Source organism: Lontra canadensis, unplaced genomic scaffold (assembly GCF_010015895.1).
Source record: "Lontra canadensis isolate GAN:19392208 unplaced genomic scaffold, GSC_riverotter_1.0 scaffold35, whole genome shotgun sequence".
Taxonomy (NCBI): Eukaryota; Metazoa; Chordata; class Mammalia; order Carnivora; family Mustelidae; genus Lontra; species Lontra canadensis.
The window spans coordinates 3,472,468-3,479,390 of record NW_022631029.1 but is presented as its reverse complement, the minus strand read 5'-3'; positions in this window follow the sequence as shown (position 1 = coordinate 3,479,390).

Below are 6,923 nucleotides of genomic sequence, written 5' to 3'. Positions count from 1 at the left end.
TAAATGCTGCTAATACATGTCAGGTGCCTGGCTCACAAGTGCTCAGAAATTTCTGGTTACCCTGATCACTTACATATGCCTGCACTAAGCCAGTTTCTGGGCAGAGAAAACAAAAAAGATTTGGTAGTAGCAGGGGTTATCAGGTCACCGAACCGGGCCATGCCCGCAGAGCAGAGGTGAAGAGCCGGTGTTCACCCTACTCACCCCCATTCACCCCACACCCAAGCAGTAACTCAATCTGTCCTAAACCCTGGTGATGAGTCAGAGGAAGCTGTGAGCCTGCTTATTGTGCAATGGCCGGACAGTGACCCAAGCCCTCCTCCCGCTCCATTGACCCCCAGTCCGGAGGAAGGCGAGGCTCAAGTGTCTGGTGACCGGGGCAGAACCCAACCCTGGCTGTTTTTGCTTTCTTCACTCATCAAAGAAAGCTGCTAACGCTCGTGTGTCCTGGGCGGGCTTCTCGGAGCAGCCCATGGTCTCTGTAAATCAGGGTGGATCTCGTGCTCCCCATCACACTTAGGAAAAAATCCACCTTTCTCCTGTCGACTCAGGAGGCCCTCATCCCCCTTCCGCCTCCCTGGCCTCTCATTCCAGCCAGTCCAACGTCCTTGCTGTACCACTTCCAGATCTCGGCATGCACTGCTGCCTCTGCTGACTGCTTCTGCATCATGGCACCCTCCACCTTCTCATCTTTCAGGTCTTTCCTCTGAGAGACCCTCCCTGAGGGCTTATTGGAAATCTGTCCCTGTGTGTGTCTCATGACCTGGGAACATCCCACTCTCTGAAGGCAGCTGTTTCCAGGGTCCTGTCTGCACCCTGCTAGACCAACTGAGACCAGAAGCTGAAAGTATGTTCACCCTACCCAAACATTCCTGGGCTTAAGTTCCCTGTCTGATGCACAAAGGACAGAAACATACCAATTCCTTAGTCTTAAGGCTTATTCTTTATCCCTTGAAGGTTCGTGTACTTTAAGCCTCATTTAAAAAAATAGATTTATTTATTTGAGAGAGAGAGAGAGAGAGCGCGCGCACAAACAGACTCCCTGCTAAGCTTGGAGCCTGACACAGGAGCTCGATCTCACAACCCATGAGATCATGACCTGAGCCAAAGTTATGAGTTGGACGCTCAACCCGACTGCGCCACACAGGCGCCCCTAAGCCTCATTTTATACTTGCTTATTCATTCTGTTTTCCTGGGTCCCCAGAGCTAACAGAAAACTAGGCACAGAGGGAGAATTAGGAAGTGTTTGTTAAGTGAATAATTTTCTGCCTGGGAAACTCCTATTCATCCCTCAAAACCCACCTCAAATACCCCCACGTCCAGAAAGTCCATCGCAATCCCTAAGGGGAGCTGTGTTCCTCCCTCTAGGGTCACCCAGCCCTGGGTCCTTCTTCAGCCAATCCCAACCCAAAGGAGCTGAGAGGGTCCAATTGTTGACTAGTTCCACTTTAATTACACAGCACATCCAAGTGTGAGCTAAGAAGTGAGTCCTTCTAAGCCACTTCCCGCTGCATGCAGAATACGGTTTTCTCTCCTCTGCTTCATAGTTCTGCCTAGCTTCCCTTGTTCCTGGCCAGCTTCCCCAGCATCAGCTCCCACTCTTCCCTTTCTCGCGTCCACCACTCCAGCCTGGCTGCGTTCTGCCACGGGCTCTCTCCCTGCCTAGAAGGCCTTTCCTCTGCATCCAGACCATCGCACTCCTCAGCATAAAGCTTCTAAATACATCCTAAATTAAAACCTAAACTCCTGGGCCACCTGGCTGGCTCTGTCAGAGGAGCACACGACTCTTGGTCTTGGGGTCGTGGATGTTACTTGAATAAATCTTTAAAAATAATAATAATAAAATAAACCTAGGGACGCCTGTGTGGCTCATTCAGCTGGGCGTCTGCCTTCACTTCAGGTCATGATCCCAGAGTCCTGGGATTGAGTCCCGTGTTGGGTTCCCTACTCGTTGGGGAGCCTGCTTCTCCCTCTGTCTGCTGCTCCCCCTGCTTGTGCGCATGCTCTCTCTCTCTCTTTGACAAATAAATCTTTAAAATAAATAAATAAAATCTTTTTTAAAATTTTATTTATTTATTTGATAGACAGAGATCACAAGCAGGTAGAGAAGCAGGCAGAGAGAGAGGGAAGCAGGCTCCCTGCTGAGCAGAGAGCCCGATGTGAGGCTTGATCCCAGGACCCTGAGATCATGACCTGAGCCGAAGGCAGAGGCTTAACCCACTGAGCCACCCAGACGCCCCAATAAATAAAATCTTCTAAAAAATAAAATAAAATAAACCTAAACTCCTGAGCATTCCTTTGTGGTCCCGCCCTTACCAATTCTCCAGCTGTGTGACAACAGAAAAGTGACTTCACCTCTCTGAGCCAGGCTGTCTGGTATTAAATGAGAACAGTGGTACTCCTTCTTGCAGGCTCTTGGGAAGATTAAATAGATAATGCATGTAAAGCACTTAGCTCAGCGCCTGCTTCCTTGCAAGCATTCAATAACTGTTAGGGAAGAAAACCCTACCTCGAGATGTTAGTTTTCGTGCCTTGCTTTTCTGCACTACCTTATATGGAATCTTAGTCAATCCGGGGTACCCACATTGCATAGAGGTGAATTCGGGCCATTGGAGCGGGAAGGCAAAGAGGAAAACCATCCAGGGCCCGTCTTTGACTTCCAAACCAGGCCCTCATCAAAGTTTTGAAAAAGCGAAGCAAGAGCCAGGTTTGATTACGAAGCAAAAGGGGAGAACCTGAAGGAAGCCAGAAATGGCCAGGCATGGAATGCACCCTTTACTATAGAATAGGAAGGGGTTTGCTGAGGACCTAGTCCCCTTGTCCCTCCATCCCAGGCTGAGTGTAGGTTAAAGGGGGAACAGGGTGGGGCTGCCAAAGAGGGTAACAAGAAGCTGGAACTAAGGGGACAGGGAACCAGGGAACAGCTTTATGGGATGGCGGACAGGGGCAGCACCAATAGTCCTTTGGCTCCCTGGAAACCACCCATGCTGAGGGGATGTCTGGGGTAGGCATTCCAATGACACCATGTTGCCCTGAGACTTGGACACGCTCCAGCTGAACTCCCCACACAGACCCCTTCCCTGCAGCCCAAAAGCCCAGGACACTTAGAGCCCCAACCTACATTATAGAAAAGGGGTTGGCCACCAGGGGGTAGACTGGCTGCAGGAGTCATGGAGCTGGCTTTTCTTTTTGGTGGCCCAGTATTTGAGTCCCCTTCCAAGTCTGGGGAGTCCCCACAGTGTCAAGTAGGCCCCACTAACAACAGAAGCCTCAAAGCCACTGGTATGACTGATCAAATGATGGGCCTCTGTCCCCCTTTGTTCCTGTGTCCCGGCCTTTGCAACACTCCTATGTAGGTCTACCTTCTTAAGTTTGAAGATACGTCCCCAGCCCTGATTCTGGATTTGACCCTGTCATCTGCTTCGGCCAAAGGCATACGGGAAGAAGAGACAGCACACGGTTTCCCAATCAGGACCTTGGAAGACTCACGTGATTCCACTTGTCCTCTGGTAGCACTGTAGAGCATGCTGGCCAGCTGCTAGTCTGAGGCTGTGGGGCAGGTGGGTCTGAGACTCCTGGCTACTCCACCCGGAGTAGAGAACACGCCCAGCCGAGGGCAGCCCAGAATAAGCCCCCTCCAGCTCAGTCACAGACACATGAGAAACAAACATCTGTTTTTGCATGCCATTGAGACATGGGGCTGTTTGTTACCCAGCAGTGGCAGCTAACACACTGAGGTCGTCCTTTTCCCCACTCTCTGGGCAGCTACAGCATTGACACAGGATGTGGGCCAGGCCAACAGGATGTTTGCGCTCAGAGCAAGTGGTGCAAAGAAGCAGCATCGAGATGGGCATCTGGTTTTTAGGGGCAGCTGTGGCTAAGTGCCAAGGGCAGGTGGCAGTGCCAATTGAGGCATCTGGAGTCCATGGTGATGGCAAAAGTGTCCTCGCCAACCAGTTCCTTGGCATGATTTCAGCTGATCACCCTGGCTGCCTCGCCCCCTAGGTTTCTGTTTTCTGAGCCTGGTTTTCCAGCCTTTCTGCCTCTTTTGTAAGGAAATGAACAGCCTTCCAATGCATATTTTTGCCATTTAAATCAGCCTGAGGCAGTTTCTGTTGCTTGCAATAAAAACCATGATTTATATAAGATGGGCAATCCCCAGCATGTTACATTTATAATTTTGAAACTGGTTGAGTTACAAGTATCAGAATATCTGACCACTAGTATCTTCAGCAACACAGGCGTTGTGATTCCTCATAAAAAGGAGTCTGGCAGTCAGAGGTTTCCATGGTGGGACAGGTGGCCCTGTGATTTTGGGGCTTTGGGAGGCGGCATCTCTACACCTCACTTAACTTGCTCCTCATGGCCACAAGATGGCTGCAGAAGCTCCTGGCATCGTGTCCTCACAGGAAGCAGTAAGGGAGAGAAGGGGGCAATAAGGCCTCTCTCTTGTCCAGAAACCCCCACCCCAGACCTCCCCTTAAAGCTTGCTGGCCAGATCTGGGAAACACGCCCAAATCAAAAACAACCCCGGCAAAAGGCGTTGCCAAGAATGGCTCAGCCAAATCCTAAATTAACCCCCGAGGCTGGGCACGCTGCTGCTGGCACCAAATCAGGGCTCTGTTGGCGAGGGAGGAGAAATGGCTGCCGGGATGGCAATAACCAGGGTCAGCCACAAGATGTAAGCTGGGGCCTTGCTGTAGGCAGGAGTGCGGCTTCATGGCCCTTTTGCTCTTGGGGTCCACAGGCAGATGGTACCCACAGACCATGGATTGGATGAAGCTCTGTTCCCACCTCCCCAGCCCAGGACCTCTCGCTTGTGTGGTAAACATTCGGACCGTGCCTCCAAGGCCAGGTGCCCCTAATAAAACCCATGCACCGAGTCTGCACCATGAGAAGCGAAATCTCCAGGGCCTGTGAGAACACAAGAGAAGGAGCTACGTTCTCGGAGACAAAGCCAGGGGCAGGTTTCCAAGCTGGCCAGGTCCGGGGCAGATTCCCACCTCACACAGCTCCCCGGAGGCCCCCTTGGCCTCTCTTGCTGCGAGGCCCCAGAAGTCACATTTGGCCTGCCTCTAGCGGGCCTGAATCCCACCGTCCCCGGAGACAGTGTTTTCCCACAGCCCGAGCCCAGGTGTGGAGGGAGGCTCCTGCCGGCTGCATCCAGGGCCTTGGTGGGGAAGCAGGCCATCTGGAAGCAGACGGGCTTTCCCCAAGCTCAGTCCCTACATGCAGTGGCTGGGCCATTCATGGCCCCAGAGCCCAGGATGAATGGTAAAGGGAAGAGATGAGGTGACAGGCTCTAGACCCCTTCAGGGTGCTCTGCAGAGAGGCCCAGGCTGGTCCAAGGGTGAGTGTGAGTGTGTTTGTGTGAGCAAGCACGTGAGCATGTCATTGGGCATATGAGCAAGGCTCCGTGTGAGCACCACTTGTGACCATGTGAGTGTGCATGTCACAGTGCATGAGTGCAGGTGTGCATGTGAGCTTACGCCTGTGCGTGCATTTGTGTAAGCGTGTGTGTGCAAAGGCATGTTCCGCCTTTCTCTGAAGGACACAAACGTTCACAAACTGAAGATTCAAGCCAGTTTCTGCTAAATTAAAAACAGCTTTTTCGTGTTTAAAGTTTACAATACGAAAAATAATTTTCCTTTCTTCCGGCGGGGGGGTGGGTGGGTGAAGAGGGAGGGGCAGGGGGCCCCTGAGAACATTCCATGAACCAGCCCAGACAGTTATGCACAATCGACCCGGTTAGATACGGCAGAGCCCCCCGAACCCCACCCCCCGCACCGGCACCCCTGCCAGCTCATTGGGGACAAGATGTTCTGAGGTGTGAGCTGATCTGGGGGGACTTGCAGCTGGCAAAAGATTCTCACTGCCCCCCTGAAGGGGCCATGCCTCTAGCAGGGAAGGGTTCTCTTTGGGGGAGCTCAGGTTGGTGAGGGGGGGTGGATGAAAAGGGACTGGAATGTTCTGGTAAGTCCCCAAGGGCTGCTGCTTTCGTTTCAATGCCCCTGGCAGCATGGGCTCCTTCCTGGTTCCCAACCAAGTTTTTATTTCAATGCCGCCCCCCACCCACACATCCAGCCTTCCTCTGGGGCCCCAATGGCCACTGCACAGGAGCACCAGGCCTGAGGGTGCATTTTGAGGGTGATCCTGGACACCTCCCCTCTCAGAAAGCCGTCCATGAACAGGAGGCTTTCTCTACCAACATATAGCCCAGTTCGCGGCGAGGCCAGCCACGGGAGCAGGGGTTGGGGGCAATTCACAGAGCTCTTACGCCCATATGGAATGGTGATGACTTCGTGTTTCTTTTAGGACCTGCCCTGCGTCTCCCCCACCATGCCCTCCAGGGAGAGGGGCTCCCCAGCTCCCCCATCTCACACCCCAGGACTGAGTAGATGGAGACAACCTGCCAGGAGCTGGGGGCTGTCTGGTGGCAAGGGGCCAAGCCACCAGGCCCATGGAACAACCTGGAGAGAGTCTCTCCAAAGGCCACCCAGCCCAGGGCAGATTTGCCCTCTGTCTTCCAGGCACCCAGTAGGAGTTCTGGCCATACATCTCACTGCCCCACACCCCTGAGCCGAAGGCCAGCCCCCCTTCCAGCTCCCCCACAATGCTAGAAAAGGGCAAACCACATAGAGGACATGAGGAATCTGTGACCCATCAGGCCCCACAAGCTCAGCGCTGGGCCTGCTCCATCTTTTCACCAAAACATTTTTATTCAATGAAGGAAAATACTAGGAGACGACATCTGCTAAGATAGGAGGTTAATTCTTTACACGGTGAGTGGGTCACAGAGACTCGACATCAATCGTGCATTAGCAGCAAGAGACACTTTAAGTTGCCCCGAGGGTAAAAATCCCATTTATAAGACAGTAATGACGGTGCCTTAAAAAAAGCAAAACAGAACCCCCCCACCCAAA